The sequence below is a fragment of the Pongo abelii genome, chromosome 17, assembly GCF_028885655.2.
Source record: "Pongo abelii isolate AG06213 chromosome 17, NHGRI_mPonAbe1-v2.0_pri, whole genome shotgun sequence".
NCBI lineage: Eukaryota > Metazoa > Chordata > Mammalia > Primates > Hominidae > Pongo > Pongo abelii.
The window spans coordinates 59916535-59937945 of NC_072002.2; the positions used below are offsets into that span (position 1 = coordinate 59916535).

General features: G+C 40.2%; 1 protein-coding gene and 1 long non-coding RNA gene across 2 annotated transcripts in view; one reads left to right on the forward strand and one right to left on the reverse strand.

Annotated features, from left to right (window-relative positions):
- SLC14A2 (solute carrier family 14 member 2) overlaps positions 1 to 21411 on the forward strand; it is a 472590-nt gene that overhangs the window by 257152 nt on the left and 194027 nt on the right. Inside the window, exon 2 of the mRNA XM_024235951.3 lies at positions 11727 to 11816. The gene's annotated coding sequence lies outside the window, so the exon portion shown is untranslated. The remainder of the gene's footprint in view (positions 1 to 11726; positions 11817 to 21411) is intronic.
- The window catches only part of LOC103892981 (uncharacterized), a 69884-nt gene that overhangs the window by 33860 nt on the left and 14613 nt on the right, over positions 1 to 21411 (reverse strand). The window contains exons 3-6 of the long non-coding RNA XR_657122.4: positions 12781 to 12902; positions 12621 to 12689; positions 11665 to 12043; positions 10994 to 11104 (exon numbers count right to left, since the gene is read on the reverse strand). This is a non-coding gene — a long non-coding RNA (uncharacterized LOC103892981). The remainder of the gene's footprint in view (positions 1 to 10993; positions 11105 to 11664; positions 12044 to 12620; positions 12690 to 12780; positions 12903 to 21411) is intronic.

The window sequence follows — 21411 nt, forward strand, 5'->3', positions numbered from 1 at the left end:
GGTATTTCTCCTAATGTTATCCTTCCCCTAGCCCCCGACCCCATGACAGGCCACGGTGTGAGATGTTCCCCTCCCTGTGTCCATGTGTTCTCGTTGTTCAACTCCCCCTTATGAGTGAGAACATGCAGTGTTTGGTTCACAGTTCCTGTGTTAGTTTACTGAGAATGATGGTTTCCAGCTTCATCCATGTCTCCACAAAGAACATGAACTCATTCTTTTTTATGGCTGCGTAGTATTCAATGTTGTATATGTGCCACATTTTCTTTATCCAGTCTATCACTGATGGGCATTTGGGTTGGTTCCAAGTCTTTGCCATTGTGGATAGTGCTGCAGTAAATACACGTATGCATATGTCTTTATAGTGGAATGATTTATAATCCTTTGGGTATATACCCAGTAATGGGATTGCTGGGTCAAATGGTATTTCTGGTTCTAGATCCTTGAGGAATCGCCACACTGTCTTCCACAGTGGTTGAACTAATTTACACTCCCACCAACAGTGTAAAAGCATTCCTATTTTCCACATCCTCTCCAGCATCTGTTGTTTCCTGACTTTTTAATGATAGCCATTCTAACTGGTGTGAGATGGTATCCCATTGTGGTTTTGATTTGCATTTCTTTAATGACCAGTGATGATGAGCTTTTTTTCATATGTTTGTTGGTCGTATAAATGTCTTCTTTTGAGAAGTGTCTGTTCATATCCTTCACCCATTTTTTGATGGGGTTGTTTGTTTTTTTCTTCTTAATTTGTTTAAGTTTCTTGTAGATTCTGGATATTAGCCCTTTGTCAGATGGATAGAATGCAAAAATTTTCTCCCATTCTGCAGGTTGCCTGTTCACTCTGATGACAGTTTCTTTTGCTGTGCAGAAGCTCTTTAATTCTAATTAGATCCCATTTGTCAATTCTGGATTTTGTTGCCATTGCTTTTGGTGTTTTAGTCATGAAGTCTTTGCCCATGCCTTTGTCCTGAATGGTATTGCCTAGGTTTCTTTCTAGGGTTTTTGTGGTTTTAGGTCTCACATTTAAGTCTTTAATCCATCTTCAATTAATTTTTGTATAAGGTGTAAGGAAGGGGTCCAGGTTCAGTTTTCTGCATATGGCTAGCCAGTTTTCCCAACACCATTTATTAAATAGGGAATCCTTTCCCCATTGCTTGTTTTTGTCAGGTTTGTCAAAGATCAGATGGTTGTAGATGTGTGGCATTATTTCTGAGGCCTCTATTCTGTTCCATTGGTCTATATCTCTGTTTTGGTACCAGTACCATGCTGTTTTGGTTACTGTAGTCTTGTAGTATAGTTTGAAGTCAGGTAGCATGATGCCTCTGGCTTTGTTCTTTTTGCTTAGGATTGTCTTGGCTACATGGGCTCTTTTTTGGTTCCATATGAAATTTAAAGTAGTTTTTTCTAATTATGAGAAGAAAGCTAATGGTAGCTTGATGGGGATAGCATTAAATCTATAAATTACTTTGGGCAGTATGGCCATTTCATAATATTTATTCTTCCTATCCATGAGCATCAATTGTTTTTCCATTTGTTTTTGTGTCCTCTCTTATTTCCTTGAACAGTGGTTTGTAGTTCTCCTTGAAGAGGTCCTTCACATCCCTTGTAAGTTGTATTCTTAGATATTTTATTCTCTTTGTAGCAGTTGCGAACAGGAGTTCACTCATGATTTGGCTCTTTGTTTGTCTATGATTGATGTACAGGAATGCTTGTGACATTTGCACATTGATTTTGTATCCTGAGGCTTTGCTGAAGTTGCTGATCAGCTTAAGGAGATTTTGGGCTGAGACGATGGGGTTTTCAACACTATTCACAATAGCAAAGACTTGGAACCAACCCAAATGTCCAACAATGATAGACTGGATTAAGAAAATGTGGCACATATACACCATGGAATACTATGCAGCCATAAAAAATGATGAGTTCATGTCTTTTGTAGGGACATGGATGAAATTGGAAATCATCACTCTCAGTAAACTATCGTAGGAACAAAAAACCAAACACTGCATATTCTCACTCATAAGTGGGAATTGAACAATGAGAACACATGGACACAGGAAGGGGAACATCACACTCTGGGGACTGTTGTGGGGTGGGGGGAGGGGGGAGGGATAGCTGTGGGAGATATACCTAATGCTAAATGACGAGTTAATGGGTGCAGCACACCAGCATGGCACATGTATACATATGTAACTAACCTGCACATTGTGCACATGTACCCTAAAACTTAAAGTATAATAATAATAAAATAAAAATAAATAAATAAATAAATAAAAATTAAAAAATAAAAAAATATATACAATCATGTCATCCGCAAACAGAGACAATTTGACTTCCTCTCTTCCTATTTGAATATCCTTTATTTTTTCTTTTGCCTGATTGCCCTGATCAGAACTTCCAATACTATGTTGAATAGGAGTGGTAAGAGAGGGCATCCTTGTCTTGTGCCAGTTTTCAAAGGAAATGCTTCCTGTTTTTGCCCATTCAGTATGATATTGGCTGTAGGTTTTTCATAAATAGCTCTTAATATTTTGAGATACGTTCCATCAATACCTAGTTTATTGAGAGTTTTTAGCATGAAGCGGTGTTGAATTTTATTGAAGGCCTTTTCTGCATCTGTTGAGATAATCATGTGGTTTTTGTCATTGATTCTGTTTATGTGATGGATTACGTTTATTGATTTGTGTATGTTGAACCCCCTTGCATCCCGGGGTTGAAGCCCATTTGATCGTGGTAGATAAGCTTTTTGATGTGCTGCTGGATTTGGTTTCCCCATATTTTATTGAGTATTTTTGCATTGACATTCATCAGGGATATTGGCCAGAAATTTTCTTTTTTTGTTGTGTGTCTGCCAGGTTTTGGTATCAGGATGATGTTGGCCCAGTAAAATGAGTTAGGGAGGAGTCCCTCTTTTCCTACTGTTTGGAATAGTTTCAGAAGGAATGGTACCAGTTCCTCCTTGTACCTCTGGTATAATTTAGCTGTGAATCTGTCTGGTCCTCAGCTTTTTTTGGTTGATAGGCTATTAATTATTGCCTTAATTTCAGAACTTGTTTTTGGTCTATTCAGGGATTCAACTTCTTCCTGTTCTTCCTGGTTCAGTCTTGGGAGGGTGTATGTGTCCAGGAATTTATCCATTTCTTCTAGATTTTCTAGTTTATTTGCATAGAGGTGTTTATAGTATTCTCTGATAGGAGTTTGTATTTCTGTAGGATCAGTGGTGATATCTCCTTTATCATTTTTTATTGTGTCTATTTGATTCTTCTCTCTTTTCTTCTTTATTAGTCTGGCTAGCAGTCTATCTATTTTGTTAATCTTTTCAAAAAACCAGATCCTGGATTCATTAATTTTTTGAAGGGTTTTTCATGTCTCTATCTCCTTTAGTTCTGCTCTGATCTTAGTTATTTCTTGTCTTCTGCTAGCTTTTGAATTTGTTTGCTCTTGCTTCTCTAGTTCTTTTAATTGTGATGTTAGGGTGTCGATTGTAGATCTTTCCCACTTTCTCCTGTGGGCATTTAATGCTATAAATTTCCCTTTAAACACTGCTTTAGCTGTGTCCCAGAGATTCTGTTATGTTGTGTCTTTCTTCTCATTGGTTTCAAAGAACTTATTTATTTCTGCCTTAATTTTGTTGTGTACCCAGTATTCATTCAGGATCAGGTTGTTCAGTTTCCCTGTAGTTGTGCAGTTTTGAGTGAGTTTCTTAATCCTGAGTTCTAATTTGATTGCACTGTGGTCTGAGAGACTGTTATGATTTCTGTTCTTTTGCATTTGCTGAGGAGGGTTTTACTTCCAATTATGTGGTCAATTTTAGAATAAGTGTGATGTGGTGTTGAGAAGAATGTATATTCTGTTGACTTGGGGTGGGGAGTTCTTTAGATGTCAGCTTGGTCCAGAGCTGAGTTCAAGTCCTGAATATCCTTGTTAATTTTCTGTCTCATTGATCTGTCAAATATTGACAGTGGGGTGTTAATACACTATTATTGTATGGAAGTCTAAGTCTCTTTGTATGTCTCTAAGAACTTGCTTTATGAATATGGGTGCTCCTGTATTGGGTGCATATATTTAGGATATATGTATATACATATATATATATATATACACACACACACACACATTTAGGATATAGATGTATGTTTAGGTTATATATATTTAGTATATATATATATATATATATATATATATATGATAGTTATCTCTTCTTGTTGCATTGATCCCTTTACCATTATGCAATGCCCTTCTTTGTCTTTTTTTATCTTTGTTGGTTTAAAGTCTGTTTTATCAGAGACTAGGATTGCAACCCCTGCTTTTTTTGCTTTCCATTTGCTTGGTAAATCTTCCTCCATCCCTTTATTTTGAGCCTATGTGTGTCTTTGCACATGAGATGGGTCTTCTGAATACAGCACACTAATTGGTCTTGACTCTTTATCCAGTTTCCCAGTCTGTGTCTTTTAATTGGGACATTTAGCTCATTTACATTTAAGATTGATATCGTTATGTGTGAATTTGATCCTGTCATTATGATGCTAGCTGGTTATTTTGCCCATTAGTTGATGCAGTTTCTTCATAGTATTGATGGTCTTTACAATTTGGTATGTTTTTGCAGTGGCTGGTACTGGTTTTTCCTTTCCATATTTAGTACTTCCTTCAGGAGCTCTTGTAGGGTGGGCCTGGTGGTGACAAAATCTCTCAGCATTTGCTTGTCTGTAAAGGATTTTATTTCTCCTTCTCTTATGAAGCTTAGTTTGGCTGGATATAAAATTCTGGGTTGAAAACTCTTTGCTTTAAAATGTTGAATACTGGCCCCCACTCTTCTGGTTTGTAAGGTTTCTGCAGAGAGATCTGCTGTTAGTCTGGTGAGCTTCTCTTTGTGGGTAACCTGACCTTTCTCTCTGACTGCCCTTAACATTTTTTCCTTAATTTCAACCTTGGTGAAGGTGATGATTATGTTTCTTGGGGCTGCTCTTCTTGAGAAGTATCTTTGTGGTGTTTTCTGTATTTCCTGAATTTGAATGTTGGCCTGTCTTGCGAGGCTGGGGAAGTTCTCCTGTATAATACCCTGAAGAGTGTTTTCCAACTTGGTTCCATTCTCCCCATCACTTTCAGGTACACCAGTCAAACGTAGGTTTGGTCTTTTCATATAGTCCCATATTTCTTGGAGGCTTTGTTTGTTCCTTTTCATTCTTTTTTCTGTAATCTTGTCTTCATGCTTTATTTCATTAAGTTGATCTTCAATCTCTGATATCCTTTCTTCCACTTGATCAATTTGGCTATTGATACTTGTGTATGCTTCACGAAGTTCTTGTGCTGTGTTTTCCAGCTCCATCAGGTCATTGATGTTCTTCTCTAAACTGGTTATTCTAGTTAGCAATTCCTCTAACCTTTTTTCAAGGTTCTTGGCTTCCTTGCATTGGGTTAGAACATGCTTCTTTAGCTTGGAGGAGTTTGTTATTACCCACCTTCTGAAGCCTATTTCTGTCAATTCGTCAAACTCACTCTCCATCCAGTTTTATTCCCTTGCTGGCGGGGAGTTGTGATCCTTTGGAGAGGAGGAGTTCTGGTTTTTGGAGTTTTCAACCTTTTTGCACTGGTTTTTCCTCATCTTCATGGATTTATCTACTTTTGGTCTTTGATGCTGGTGACCTCCGGATGGGGTTTTTGTGTGGACATCCTTTTTGTTGATGTTGATGCTATTCCTTTCTGTTTGTTAGTTTTCCTTCTAACAGCCAGGCCCCTCTGCAGCAGGTCTGCTGGAGCTTGCTGGAGGTCCACTCCAGACCCTGTTTGCCTGGGTATCACCAGTGGAAGCTGCAGAACAGCAAAGACTGCTGCCTGTTCCTTCCTCTGGATGCTTCGTCCCACGGAGGTACCCACAAGATGCTAGCCGGAGCTCTCCTGTATGAAGTGTCTGTCGACCCCTGCTAGGAGGCATCTCCCAGTAAGAAGGCATGGGTGTGAGGGATCCACTTTAGGAGGCAGTCTGTCCCTTAGCAGAGCTCAAGTGCTGTGCTGGGAGATCCGCTGATCTCTTCAGAGTCGGCAGGCAGGAACATTTAAGTCTACTGAAGCTGCACCCACAGCTGCCCCTTCCTCCAGGTGCTTTGTCCCAGGGAGATGGGAGTTTTATCTATAAGCCTGTGACTGGGGCTGCTGCCTTTCTTTCAGAGATACCCTGCCCAGGGAGGAGGAATCTAGAGAGGCAGTCTGGCTACAGCAGCTTTGTCGAGCTGCGGTGGGCTCCACTGAGTTCGAACTTCCTGGTGGTGTTGTTTATGCTGTGAGGGGAAAACCACCTACTCAAGCCTCAGTAATGGCGGACACCCTTACCCCAACCAAGCTGGAGCATCCCAGGCTGACTTCAGACTGCTGTGCTGGCAGCAAGAATATCAAGCCAGTGGATCTTAGATTGCTCGGCTCCATGGGGGTGGGATCCGCTGACCTAGACCACTTGGCTCCCTGGCTTCAGCCCCCTTTCCAGGAGAGTGAATGGTTCTGTCTCACTGGCATTCCAGATGCCACTGAGGTATGAAGAAAAACTCCTGCAGCTAGCTTGGTGTCTGCCCAAACCACCACCCACTTTTGGGCTTGAAACCCAGGGCCCTGGTGGTGTAGGCACCCGAGGGAATCTCCTGGTCTGTGGGTTGCAAAGACCATGGGAAAAGAATAGTACCTGGGCCAGAATGCACTGTTCCTCAAGGCACAGTCCCTCACAGCTTCCCTTGAATAGAAGAGGGAGTTCTTCGATCCTTTGTGCTTCCCAGGGGAGGCAACGACCCACCCTGCTTCTGCTCACCCTAAATGGGCTGCATCCACTGTCTAACCAGTACCAATGAGATGACCTGGGTACCTCAGTTGGAAATGCAGAAATCACCTGCCTTCTGTATTGGTCTCACTGAGAGCTGCAGACTGGAGCTGTTTCTATGCAGTCATCTTGCCAGCCACTGTCTATGATAGTTTGCTTAGCACAGTTTCCTTTAGCTTGATGTTAACATAATTTGGTACTTGTTCTTTGTCTGTTTGTTTCCTTTTATCATTACCTTCTTTTCTTGCAATATCTTTGTAGAGTTCTTCTGTTGGTTTCTGTTTGATTCTGGCTCATATTTGACTGAGATAAGCTCTTTCTTAACCAGCTATTTTGCAGAAAAAGGAAGGCGTGAAGACCCAGCCTATAATGTCATCCACTAGCATCTCTCTAGTTTATAGGGATGTGCCTGACAACACACAAGGTTGTGTGTATGGATATGTGTACAAGTTAATTTAGCCTTTACCTTTTTCCAGAAAAAAAAAGAGATTGGCATTTGCCAAGACCAGTTAGTGTGGAACCTATCTTCTCTAACCTGCCTTCCCAACAGACAAGCTTAAATAGAATTTTTAAGTGTTTTCTTATTTATACCACCTCTCCTTTTCTTAATGGAAGAGTCCAGGGATGCTTTCACAGGCAGCCATTCACCTTAGACCAGTTGTCCCCCAAAAGACGGTGTTGGTTCTGCCCTCTTTGGCAAACTCTGTGCTCTGTGAGCTTTGTTTGAGGTCTTTGGCAGCAGACACCTTTCAGCATCTACCTGCCCTAGGTTGGAACTTTACTGCTTTTGGCAGCCCTTCCTCAACAAAGGTGAGGTTTGCATTTCTGTTTCTTCTTCTTCTTATTGCCTTGGAGCAAATTCAAAAGGAAGTGGGTAGGGCTATCTTAACAACACTGTCTTAAAAGTAAAGCTCTTTTTAAAAAGCTGTATATCCCAATTTTGCCTCCCCTAAATCTCTAGCACCTAACGCTACATCTGACAAAGAGAATATGCTCAATTAATGTTTGTTAATATTAATAGCTAATAATAAAATGAATAAATAAAAGAATGAACAAACAATTCTCAAATGTAATAATTGAGATATAACTGTATTTCAGGCCTGTCCTCAAAAGAACTTTAACAATGAATTCTCCTTGATCTTCCTTGCAACAGCGTAATAAAGCATACTTCCCAGGGCTTGTCACGGCTCTGACATCTCCTGTCTACTTTTTTCTCATCCTTTGTTATGTCTTCTCAGCATACTATTCTCACTCACTATCTGTGCCAAGTCAGAGTACCTAGCACACAGGAAATAGTGAATTCTACAGGAAGACTCTATATAGTCGCTTTTTCTTTTCCTAGTCTGGTATCTAGCCTCAGTTTTTATGGATGTATTTTGAATTTGTTTCTCTTTGTCTTACTTCTAAAATTGGAAAAGCTCTGTATCTGCTTTACCATAAATCTTCAGAAAATTAAAGGCATAATGATGCTGTTCTACCCCTGTTTTGGTAAGGAATGGAAATAATCATTCACAGTACCCACAGCAACAGGCCTCTGAGCCCCCAAAGGTCTGGTCTCTGTCCGGATGTGGCCAGGGAGGAAGGATCCTTTGGGAAATGGAACACTGCAAGACATGAACATTTATTGCACCTCTCGTAAATTCCATGAGGGTCTTCATCATGGGTGTGGAATAGTGGACGGCCTTCCCCAAGAAAGGATTTGCATGGTTCAGTAAGTAGGGCTAGCAGAGTCCAGCTTTCTCTCTGCTTTCCATTTCAAAGGAAAGGGAGCCTTTGACTTAAGGAAGCAACCCATAAGTCCCCCCAAAACAAAAAGTATGTCTCACACTATTCTTATGCCTTCCACATGAAGATATAATAGGTTTTGAGAAGTATATATGCTCATTTCTGATTTGCTTGGGTCTACAAGTAACACCAAAAACTTTGCTACCTGCCCAAAATATTTCAGTGTCTAATCCCAGACAAGATTCTTCAATTGCTTTTAGAGATCTTCAATGGATTATTTTCTTTCTTTTCTTTCTTCACCTTGAGTTTCCAGACCTCTTCAAATTGCTCATGCCCTGTACTCTGTACCCTTCTCACTGCTGAGCTGAATGCAATTGGCTGCCCACACCTGCCCGTGCCTGTCTCCACAGAGTGATCATGCCTACCTGGGTATCAACACTAAGATAGGTAGAACAGCAGGAAAGGGAAGGCCCAAGGGATACATGCCTATAGTCTACATTAGTGTTCTCACCAGGAATACAATGACCTGTCATCTCTGCCCGCAGCCAGGTACATCAGTGCTCTTTCTTCCAAACAAGCACACATTCAGATTACCCCCACAGCCCACGTAACCAGAACAGAGCTCCCCTTACATGTCTGAAAACTCATGCCCACTGCCACCTTCCCCCTCCCCTGGGGGCCTGCATGGGCTTTCATTAGAGGCACCAAGCATCTTGGCTCGCCAGGAACAGTCCCAATTAATGTCTGGTGCCCTGTCCACAGAAACATTTGTTCCAGTCAAAAGTAATTTTTCTAATAGTAAATTATCTGTTCTCTCTAATTTAATGCTTAATTTTTAAAAAGCAGCATGAGTCAGAATGTTTCTGGTTATAACCAAAGTTCTTTTCTTTTTCCCAGTTTGTTAAAATATATATATATTAGGACTCACTAAGAAAATGAAGCAGGCAGAGAGACCTAAAGTCCAGGTACACAAAAGACCTGGGGCAGATGATTCCTAAAGTTTAAAAAGTAAGCACTGGTAGGGTTGTCAGACAGGCTAAGAGAAGTTTTGTGTGAGGCTTGAGGGAGGAACAAATCCCAAAAATTAGGAGGAGGCAGGATTCCAGGCTCAGGGGAGATGTTTTGGGATAATGCAACCCCCAGGCCAGGTTTTGGAGGACAGGCATTTTACGTGTCTCTCTCCCCTCTCTCCTCTCTCTTCGTGCCTGCATATTCTGGCCAATAATGCACCAGTGATTTTTCTCTGTTATTTCATTTATGGCAATGACTTCAAGTCTTGTGTCTGGTCATAATGGTGATCTATGTATGCCATCTACACTGGGCATGGCTAATGAATCCTATTTTATTTCTTAATTAAGAATTTGAAAGTGCCGCAAATTACTGCAATTAACATGGATTTTCTTCCTCATTTATTTACTTATTTAGATGCCTGAAATTGCACCCTTAGCTTAAACCAACTGCAGAGTTCAGAGCTTGTTAAAATATATAGCATTCATTAAAATATTTACTCTTCCCCAATAGTAAGTGCTGCAATTTGGAAATGGTGGTGGTATCTATGTATACAAAATGCTTCCAAACAAATCTATTGAATTCAGTTTATCCAGCTTAGTAATTTAAAAAGTTGAATTTATTGGCAATCCTTTGTGCAACTGAAAAAAAACTTAGGATTTTCAAACTAGCCTATTGTTATGTTGACTTCAACCAGGGAAATTGTTGTTTTCCCTTTCAAAGTTCATGAAGACTATGAGTATCACCACATTTTCAGGACTTCTGTGTCCATTGAAAGATAAGAATAACAATTTGAGAGTGGTTGAATTTATCGGACTTATTTCAAAACAATGGTACTTTGAAAATTGTTTAGCTTCAAAATTATCTCATAGTTTTCAGGATTTAACCTTAGTTTTCTTTCCTGGGTTCTTGTTTGGGGCTTTGGTTTTGGTTTCTAACTGGTTTTCATGGAGACACCTCAAGATAAAGTAGTTGAAATTAACCAAAAACCCACTCTGAATTACAGCCAGCAGGACTGTAAATGAATACAATCCTACCAGAAAGTGATTGGGGAATAACATATCAAAAGCTTTAAAAAATGCATACCCATTGAAAGCCAGCTATTCTACTTCAAGGAATTTATCCTTAGGAAAGAAGAACGTGTACCAATGTTTAAGTACAATAATATTCATTGCAGCCCTGTTTATAATAGCAAAACAAAATAACCAAAATGTGCAGCAACAAAAGATTGAGTAAATTATGGTACAGACATATTAAAATATGAAGCAGCTATTAAAAATTATGTGATTTGTATCAGTTATCTATGGCTGTTTTACACCAAAACTTAGCAGCTTAGAACGACAAATTTATTATCTCACAGTTTCTGAGAGTCTGGAATCTGGGCTTGGCTTAACTCGATCCTTTGACTCAGATCTCTCACAAGGCTACAATGAAGGTATTTGCTGGAGCTACAATCACCTCAAGGCTTAACATGGAGAGGATTCACTCTCAATTTCACTCAAGTGATTGTTGGCAGGATTCAGCTCCTCCTGGGCTGATCTCCCTTAGCTCCTTGACACGTGGGCATTTCTGTAGGGCAGACAGTTGACAACATGGCAGTTGGCTCCATGGCAGAAAGCAAGCCAGAGAATAAGAGAGCATGAGCAAGAAGATAGAGTCTTTTTGTAACCTAATCTCAGAAATGATATCCCAACACCGGGATATTCTGTTGGTTGGATGTAAGTCAAAAGTTCAGCCCACACTCAAATGGAGTGGATCACACAGTTATACAATGGTGAGAACACAAGGGGATAGGGATCAAAGGGAATCATCTTAGAACTTGTCTACCACAGAGTTGAAGTTTATTTATTGGCAAAGGATATTCATTAATATCTTATTCAATGAAAGAAAAGGTCACAAAACAGCAAGGACAATAGGATCCCTGTTTTGTAAACTAAGACCAATAGAAAATATATTTGCATGTATGCAAAAATATTCATGAAACACTCTTTAAGTGTTCCTGGGTTAACAGTAGTTGTATCTAGATGGTGGAATAACAGATGAGTTTTATGTCCTATTTCCTTTTTTTTTTTTTTTCTGTAAAAGGAACATGTATTGTTTATAATTTTTAAAAGAGTAAATATTATTACATTTCCAAAAAGCGATTTAAACCCTCAAGACTTCTTGATTCTGACCTCCACTCTCTTTACAGGATTGTTTCTTGCTTACTACTTGTGGTCAACTAAGTAGAGGTTCATAAGACCTTTATAGAACCACTGACACCACTGTGACCAAGGAAACTGTGAGTATGTTCTAGATCTTGTTTCTGTATTTGTGTCTTCAAAACAGCTGCTATCACCAATAATTAAACCATAAAAAACCGAAATTATTTTTCCCTCTGGGGTGATTACAACCACACGGGAGCTGTGATGAGAGGTGAGTCCTGTGAAGATCTCCTCCTTGAGTCTTCCCCACTCCATTCTGGTTGCTTCCAGACAAGCGGTAACAATAATCACATGCCCATCTCCCCTGAAAAATTTAAAAGGGATAGGTTCTATTTACATGTCAAAAATAGATGAACACATCTGACACTGCTGAACATAATTGCAAATTTGAAAAAAGGAGAGGGAATGGGTGAGAGAAAAGATAAAGCCATTAATAGCCTCCATACTTCATTAGTTTTCCTTTCTCATGCCACCAGGGAGGCCTGAGTTGGGATGCCACTGATTTGGGGTTGGAATAATTTCCGAGCAATATAAAGTTTATCTTAAGGTCACTTGCTGATAAAAACTATTGTTTTGCCAAGCATCGATTTGTTGGTTGTTTGACAAGCAGACCAGCTGTTCTATACTTATATAAAGCACAAAGAAAGCTGCTCAAGATGGATGCGCTGGCATCAGTGTGGGAGGAGGGTAATAGCCTCAAAGATGGCAGAGGATTAGGGTTAGGTCTGAAGTACTGGTGGGTCTCTTTTCGTTGGGATCTGTAATAGAATAGCTGTTGTAACAGATAACATTCAAACTTTGATGGCTTAATAAAATGGATCATATTTCACTCATATAATAGCCAAAAGAGTTTCTGTCCAACTGATGGTTCAGAAACCCACCTGCCAATTGTCTGTGGTTTCTCCATCTTCTAGGGACTCTGAGTTGTATGTTAGGTCTTCTGTATCTAGCTGGGTTGATTGGGAAGGAGAAAATGAAGATGACATCCCCACTTCCTACCCACCTTGGCCTAAAATTGGCACACATCACTTTCATTCATACCTCACTGGTGAAAACTAATCATATGGGCCTCTCCTTGATGAAAGAGGCCTTAAGGTAGTCTCTGGCTGATAGTTACTTGCCCACAATTCCACCGTGCAGAAGGGTAGCACACACTGTGGGCACTGTCAGGAAAGATCATAGCATTAGAACCTTCTTGCTGAGGAAATTTTTACTGGCATTCATATATATCTCACAGAGCAGGGATTAGTTAACTTATCAATGACTCTTTGAATGGTCAATTGTTCTTCCCTATATGGAGGAACTTCTAATGCCAGTTATATCCCCTTCTCATAATTAAGGCAATAAGCCACTGGCAACAAGGTCCTAAAGATTCTAGGTTTCACTGGAAGTGGTAGGTGTGCCTGCCAGTGCTAGAAGTCAGCAGAACTCACTGGGGTTTCAAGATACTAGTTTTCAAACTAACTCACTCTCTGTCTCTCTCTCTCTCTCTGCTTTAGTTTTTTGTTTGTTGACTGGTTGGTTGGTTTTTCTTTTTTTGAGTGTGCGTGTGTGTAATGACAATAATAAGATATATCTCTCAGGGTTGTTGTAAAGTCCCAAGGAGATAATTCAAGAAAGAGCACAATACACATTATCTCAACACATGGGTGGCATTTCCAGCAAGTAGCCACATATATAAATAATCCCAGAAGTACCTTACCAACACTACCACAATTGGTGTTTCTCGTAATATCATTGTTATTAATACGCTGCTATTATAATGATTAGCACTACTGCCAAAGATAAAATCATAACATCTCTTCTATAGTGCTTTAGCATTTATTTATTTGATTCTCATGACAACCTTGTGTAGTGAAAAGGAGATTCGCTATGATCACATCTATTTCATAGATGAAAGAACTGACCCTCAGGGAGACCAAGGGATGATGACCATGATGATCACATGATAGCCCAGTCAAAGTGGCCACTTGGTTCTCAAACCCTGGCCTTTTAAGTCAAAATTGTATTACTACATCAAATGTAAAATGGCATCTTACCAAAATAAATGGAATCTTTGAAGAGACTTAGTCTCAATTCCTCATTGTTCAAATGAGTTGGGATACCTGGGAAGATTATTCTTTTTTATTCCACTACATGCTACTGACCTCAGGTCATCTTACTTTTTTCAAGGCTGGTCAGCCTAATTGCACCTGGGTTGGTGAGGAGGAGCAAATAGTATTAATGTTGGTGATTTCAGTTTACAGAGGCCATAATATAGAGGGTTCTTGGAAATTTCTCCAAGGAATGTGAGTGGGGCCCCAAGAGGGAAGAAAATGGGTGCCCTCCAGTTTGGTATGTTTGGAAACAACACTGTGTGGCCAGCATTACAAACCCTAGCAGGCAGGTGACAGTCTGAAATCCACTTCTTGGTTTCTTATAGTTTTTTCTTCCCTTCAACTCTTTGGCCTTTTCCTAGCTAACTTTAGTGAATAATTCTCCAGTGACTTTATTTTTGTCTACTGAGTGCAAAAAGAACTGTTACAGTGGCCCTAGGTTTGCAGTGTACAGTCTCTGGAGACTCTGTTTGACCCTGTGTTGGGTGACTCCAACTGCCAGGAGCAATGAGCTATAGTCAACATAGACCTCAAAATGGAGACCAGTCTCCGGCCCCAGACCTGCTGTTGGCTGCTGTGATGACACAAGTTTAATTTAGACTCCAAGGAAGCCATGTTTCTCTCATCTGTCAAACCAAGCGGATGATGTTCACCCTCTCTACTTCCCCTACTTTCTTAGGGAAATACTGAGAACTTGGGGCTCAAACCAGTGAGTAGACAGAAAGTGCTTTGAAAAGCATACCATCTAGATAAGTGTGGAAGAGAGTCATTAGAATTCTGCTACTGCCATTATTGTTTTGGGGTCAGCTCAGCTTTTCTTAACACAGAACAGTTAATGGAGTGGCAACTGTATTAGATACTCACTGGGAGGGCAAAGGAGCCAGACGAGGGTCTCCTTTTATCCCATTTTAGCATCCTGTTTTCCTTTCACAACAGCTGTGTCTTGCGGGTTTATAAGTATTTTAATTACAGTGGCATTTTATTATACCTTCTCCTGACAAAATTCAGTCTAGGGACTTTTTTTTTTTTTAATCTGAAAAGTGGTGGATTTTCCTAGAGACTGAGTTAACTTTCACCAGCAGTCAGAACACTGCTACCTTTGATCCCACTTATAAACATGGTAACTACCATTTTTCACAAATTATTTTCAGCATAACCAAAAAATAAAAATGTATTTGCAGGTCCACTAGCAAAAAGAAAAACGACAAAATCTATTAGCCATCCAGCTTTGTTTCATAAATTGGTCACCAGCTGAGAAGCATTTTTCCCATGGCCATAAGGAATTATGGAATAGAAAATTTAGAAATCAACATAAAGACAGACCAAAAGAGTTAGACAGACAAAGAAAAAGAGTATCTCACTCCTCATCCTGTTGTATGGCCATTCTGTTGCTTCCTGCAGCATCTCAAATAGGTTTTCCCAGAATAATCATCAAAAGGACAAGTAAACTCTGCCTTGCTAGAATAAAAAGATAAATGTTGCAAAGTAGGTAATCCATACAGTTAGAATGAAAAATGTCAGGTTGAAAAAGGCTTTGCAGCATGTAGTCTAAAGTTGTCATTTTACAGGTGAGAAAATTAAGGCTCAGACCAGTGAAGTGCATGTCCAAGATCATGCAAAAGAGCAAGTATTAAGATGACTCCTAAGGGACTGTATCAGTTTCCTATTGCTGCTATAATGAATTATTGCAAACTTTAGTGGCTTAAAGCAACACAAATTCATTGTTTTACATGCAGTTCTGTAGGTCAGAGGTCTGACAAGGGTCACACTGGACTAAAATCAAGGTACCAGCAGTGCTGTGTTCCTTTCTGGAGACTCTGAAAAGAGTCTATTTCCTTGCCCTTTCCAGCTTCTAGAGGTTGCCTGCATTCCTTGGCTGATGGCTCCTTCCTCCATCTTCAAAGGCAGCAACATTGCATCTCCCTGACCATTCTTCTGTAGTCCATCTCTGGCCACAGCCAAGAAAGATTTTTCACTTTCAAGGGCTCGTATGATTAGGCTGGATCCACCTGAATGATGCAGAATAATCTCCCTATCTTGAGTTCAATGACTTTTAATTACATCCGCAAAGTCCCTCTTGCCATATAAGGCAACACATTCGCAAATTCCTGGGGATTAGGGCATAGGCATCTTTGAGAGGAGATGGGCATTATTCTGCCTACCATGGGGAGGAAAGATGGTGAGTCAGTAGAGAGTTGGTTGGTTGAGCAAGGAAATAGTTGTGTACCTTTTGCACGTTGGGGTCCCCAAGCATCAAACTCTGAGATGAAGGTGTGTGTGTTGGAAGTAAGAGGGCTTTCGGGATCAGCCACTGCAGAGAAGTGGAATTAAAAGAGGCAGAATAGGTAGAGGGAGGAGCTGGACTTTGGGCTCATCACAAGGTCCAGCTGACCCCATGGGGATACCTAAAATGGGATGGCATCTCAGAGTTATCAAGAGGGGCTGAGACTTTAAACTCGTTCTCTGATTGCCATGACCACATCAAGCAGTCACAGGATACAGGCTGCCCTGTGTATGTGTGTTGGGGAGAATTGCTGGTATAACTAAGTCAGCTTTCTTCTGCCAAGGTCAACTCCCAATAGCTAGGATAATATGTCCTTCATTCATGAAAGATGATTTAAGTAAATAATCACAGCTACTTCTAGAATATCTGTACCTAAGCTTCACTTTTACATGTGAAAGAAATAAAAGGTCAGCTGTGATCTGAAATTAAACCTGATTACAAAGTGGTCTTAGACTCAGAACTTAGGAATCAGAAGGAAAAGAGTTATGTGTTTCATCTATAGTGTAAGGAGAAATGAGGTATGGCCTTGAAGGAGAGTGGACTCTTTGAGGATGTATGAACATGAGAGCAAGAGCAGGCAGGGATAACGTGAGCATGGCAGAATGAGATTGGGTTGGATATGGTGTGGACCCCAGAGGAAAAAAACAAGCAGATCGTAAGTTCTGGGGACTAAGATCCAAACCAACATCCAAATCCAGGGTTCTGCCCAAACAACAGCAAAGAAGTGGCATTGGCAGAGGCTGAGGGCAGGGCAAGGCAGGGCAGGGCAGGTAGTCCTGATATTGGCTTAGAAGGATTCCAGCAACTTTCAGCAGGTACTGGTGGTCAAAAGAGTAGAGTTCATGGTCAGCCATGGAAGTGGCTGAAGAACAGGTGAGAAATCTTATTTCAACAGAACTGAGGAAAGGGTAAGAACTTAGTGGGGAAAAGGGCATTCTGTGTTACAGTAAGCAGGTGGACTACAGCTTTGGGTCATCTGGCCCATGAATGTCATTGGCTCAAGCCCAAGTCTGATCCTGCTGCAGGAAATGAAGATGCTCTGGTCACCTGAGTAGCAAGGGTTAAAAACATTTAAAGGGATAGGAAGGCAAAACCATCTGCTCACTCCAGGGGAAATGCTCTCACATTACATCAGGGCTGACCTCAGTGTTCAATCTAACTGAATGGTATCCACACTCAGCAAGGGAGGTACAAAGACTGATTTGTTCCCACCCTTTAGTCCCCAGGTTCTCACTCCCTCGGGTCAGTGGTGAGCCAGCACTGCATAAGGATAGTTCTTCCTGTTTGTCCAGATGGACAAGACGAACTCCCCAGCCACCTCCACTTTTCCACACATCCAGGCTGCAAAGCCTAAAGGAAATAGTATTTTTAAAAAAGATTTCCTGCATCTTCTAGAAGACTGTGAAGACATTGCACTGGGCCAACCATACTTGTAGACAAAAATGGTTTTGATTATCCTACATGGTTCGATTCAAGTGGTGAGAAACATCATTGCCTTTCTGTAAGTCCTTTCTGCATGCAAATGTCAGCAAGAACATTCATAATAATGCCTCATGATTCTTACAGGGCTTCACATTTTATGTAACACTTAACCTATACTAAATCTCTTGAATTTCACAACGCTACTTGTAATCCCAGCACTTTGAGAGGCTGAGGCCAGCAGATCATTTGAGGTGAGGAGTTCAAGACCAGCCTGGCCAACACAGGGAAAACCTGTCTCTACTAAAAATACAAAAATTAGCTAGGTGTGGTGGTGTGCTCCTGTGGTCTCAGCTACTTGGGAGGCTGAGGCATGAGAATTGCTTGAATCCAGGAGGCAGACATTGCAGTGAGCCAAGATCACACCACTGCACTCCCGCCTGGGCAACAGAGCAAGACTCTGTCTCAAAAAAAAAACAAAAAACAAAAACACAATACTACTTGGGGGAGAGAATTATTAATATTCTTAAAGGTGAAGAAATTGAGATTCAAAGAGTTTAAGTGCCTTACATTAAGTCACAAAGAGAGAGTCCGAAATGGGACCCAGGGCAAGTAAATCCCAGCTGTCCCCAGCCCATCATCATAATAATTCTACCCTGAACAGAAGACCTTCGCATCTCACAACACTGGAAGTTTGACAGAAAGGAGTGTCACAAAGTGTAGAAAAAACTGCGGAAGAAATAATCTGAATTTCACATTTTGTCTCACACCATGTAGAGATTATTGTTTTTAACTCCTTAACTTGGTGTTTTGAACTGTTCAAAGCATCTCTCATCTTTATCTCATTTGATCAGCTCAGCAGTCCTGTGATACAGGAAAAGCAGACCTGACAGGTGAGGAAACTGAAACCCAGAGAGATTAGGGGACTTGCACAAGAATAGATGGGCATTTGGTGGCAGATTCAAGGCTGGAACCTAGATCTTTGAGGGCAGTAGCCTTCAGAATAGGAATGAGATGGGAGAGAAGTATGTGTTGAATGAGGTAGGAGGGAAGCATTTTATTAAAAGATTAATCAAAATTCATTTGAAAGCCAAAGGGCCAAGAACAGTCCAAAGAAATTTGAAAAAGACTGACTATGAAGAAGATGAATTTACACTACAGACATCAAAGCACAGGAAAAAATTGTGCAAGAGAAGTATAGGGATAGAGAGACCAGCGGAATAAACTAGAAAGTCTAGAAAGAGACCTAGGCATTTTGGAAAACTGGTACATGACGGGGTGATTACAACTAAGTGGGGAAGGAACGGACTGTTGGATACACAGTGTCACAGACATTGGCTCTTCATATTGGAAAATTAACATTAGAGCTCAATTCCATATGCAAAATAACACAAAATATTGCAAATAAATTCCAGATGGATTAAAAGTTAAAGTAAAAAATTATCATTTAAACTATTCAAAGAATATTCAGGAAGATAGTTTTATAACATCTGATTAAGAAAAATTTTTAAGAACACAAAAGTAAAGAAAAAGATCAATAAATTTGACTATGTTAAAATTTAAGACCAAGTTTATAGTCTTGTAGGAACTAAGTCACCATAAACAAAGCTAAAAGAAAGGTGAGAGATTTGGAGAAGTTTGCAATGCATGTGACCTAAAAAGGGTTAATCTCCGAAAATGTGTGTATATGGGATAGGGAGTCAGATGGGGACAACAATAAGTAAAAGACAAACAGCCCAACAGAAAAACAAAATATTAAAGCAGGCAGTTCACAGAAATGGAAATCAAAATGGCCTATAAAAATATGAAAAGAACTCATCATTTTTTATGGCTGCATAGTATTCCATGGTGTATATGTGCCACATTTTCTTAATCCAGTCTATCATTGTTGGACATTTGGGTTGGTTCCAAGTCTTTGCTATTGTGAATAATGCCGCAATAAACATATGTGTGCATGTGTCTTTATAGCAGCATGATTTATAGTCCTTTGGGTATATACCCAGTAATGGGATGGCTGGGTCGAATGGAATTTCTAGTTCTAGATCCCTGAGGAATCGCCACACTGACTTCCACAAGGGTTGAACTAGTTTACAGTCCCACCAACAGTGTAAAAGTGTTCCTATTTCTCCACATCCTCTCCAGCACCTGTTGTTTCCTGACTTTTTAATGATTGCCATTCTAACTGGTGTGAGATGGTATCTCATTGTGGTTTTGATTTGCATTTCTCTGATGGCCAGTGATGGTGAGCATTTTTTCATGTGTTTTTAAACTATCGCAAGAACAAAAAACCAAACACCGCATATTCTCACTCATAGGTGGGAATTGAACAATGAGAACACATGGACACAGGAAGGGGAACATCACACTCTGGGGACTGTTGTGGGGTGGGGGGAGGGGGGAGGGATAGCATTGGGAGATATACCTAATGCTAGATGACGAGTTGGTGGGTGCAGCGCACCAGCATGGCACATGTATACATATGTAACTTACCTGCACATTGCGCACATGTACCATAAAACCTAAAGTATAATAATAATAATAATAATAAAAGAAAAAATAATAATAATAAAAATAAAAATAAAAAAATAAAAAAATAAACTTTTAATGGTAAAAATATGAAAAGATGGCCTACCTCATTGATAATCAGGGAAATGCCCATTAAAAAGCAAATAGATAGCATTTCACACTTATTCAACTGTCAAAAATCGAAAGGTTCAGCAATGCCAAGTTTTTATGGGAAATGGGCACTGCCATCCTAGAGGAAGTCCAAATTGTTTTTATCTCTTTAGAGGGCAATTTGGAAATACCTTGTAAAAGTAAGGATATACATACCCTATGACAACTAGTTTTATGTCTAAATATAATCCCTAGAAAAATTCTTACTCCTGTGTGTAATAGGACAGGTAAGAGGATGTTTATTATTGTATTATTTACAATATTGAAAATTAGAAAACAATTTAAATGTTCATCAATAGAGCAATGGGAAAACACTGTACAGGCACAGCAGTGAGTTCCCGTGAGCTAGATGCAGGCATCAAGAAGGATGATCTTGAAAAAATCCAAGGTCTATGTAAAAAATCAAACCACATTAATATACTATTTACACACATATTTAAAACGTATAAAACAATGTTGTCAATCACGTATGGATTCAGACATATGCATAATAGAAGCATAAAAACACAGAATGCATGCAAGTTCAAGAGAATGCTTTTTTGGAAGAAGGAGTAGAATAGGCTCACAGAAAGGATAAAAAGGATGCAATTGTACCTATAGTGTTTTATTTCTTTAATTACAAATAAAAATAAAAAATCAGAGAAATATTAGCATAATAATATTCTGGGCAGTGGATATTGAGTGTTTAATATAGTAAACAATTCAGAAAAGGGAAAAGGAAAAAGCTCCTCAAAGCTCCTCACCAGCAGCCTCACTTTCCTCTGGTGGAAATGAGAAGGCAGTGGGGAGCAGGAGGCTGCAGGAGAGCAGAGCTGACAGCTTTGAAAATTACTTGGCTGTGGATGTCTGCTCATGCACACACACACACCAAGATAGTTCCACACATGATAGTAGTGGGGTCATTTGTGGAAAGAGCACCGCCGAGCAAGGTCACCAAGGACCACTGGGGGCCCAGCCAGCACCAGCTCTGCCAGGGCATTCCAGGGCTAGGAATGGGGTTTAGAATACCAAATGGCTTAAATATGGTAGGAACGTGTTTCTCTCAACTTAAAGGAAGTCCAGAGGTAGGCAGTACGGGGCTAGGATGGTGGCTTTGCCACATCCCCAGGACTCAAGCTCTTTCTACCTTTCTGTTCTGCCATTCCTAGTCACATGGGTTCCATCTCCAAAGTGACCTTAAGATCTGAGGTGACCACT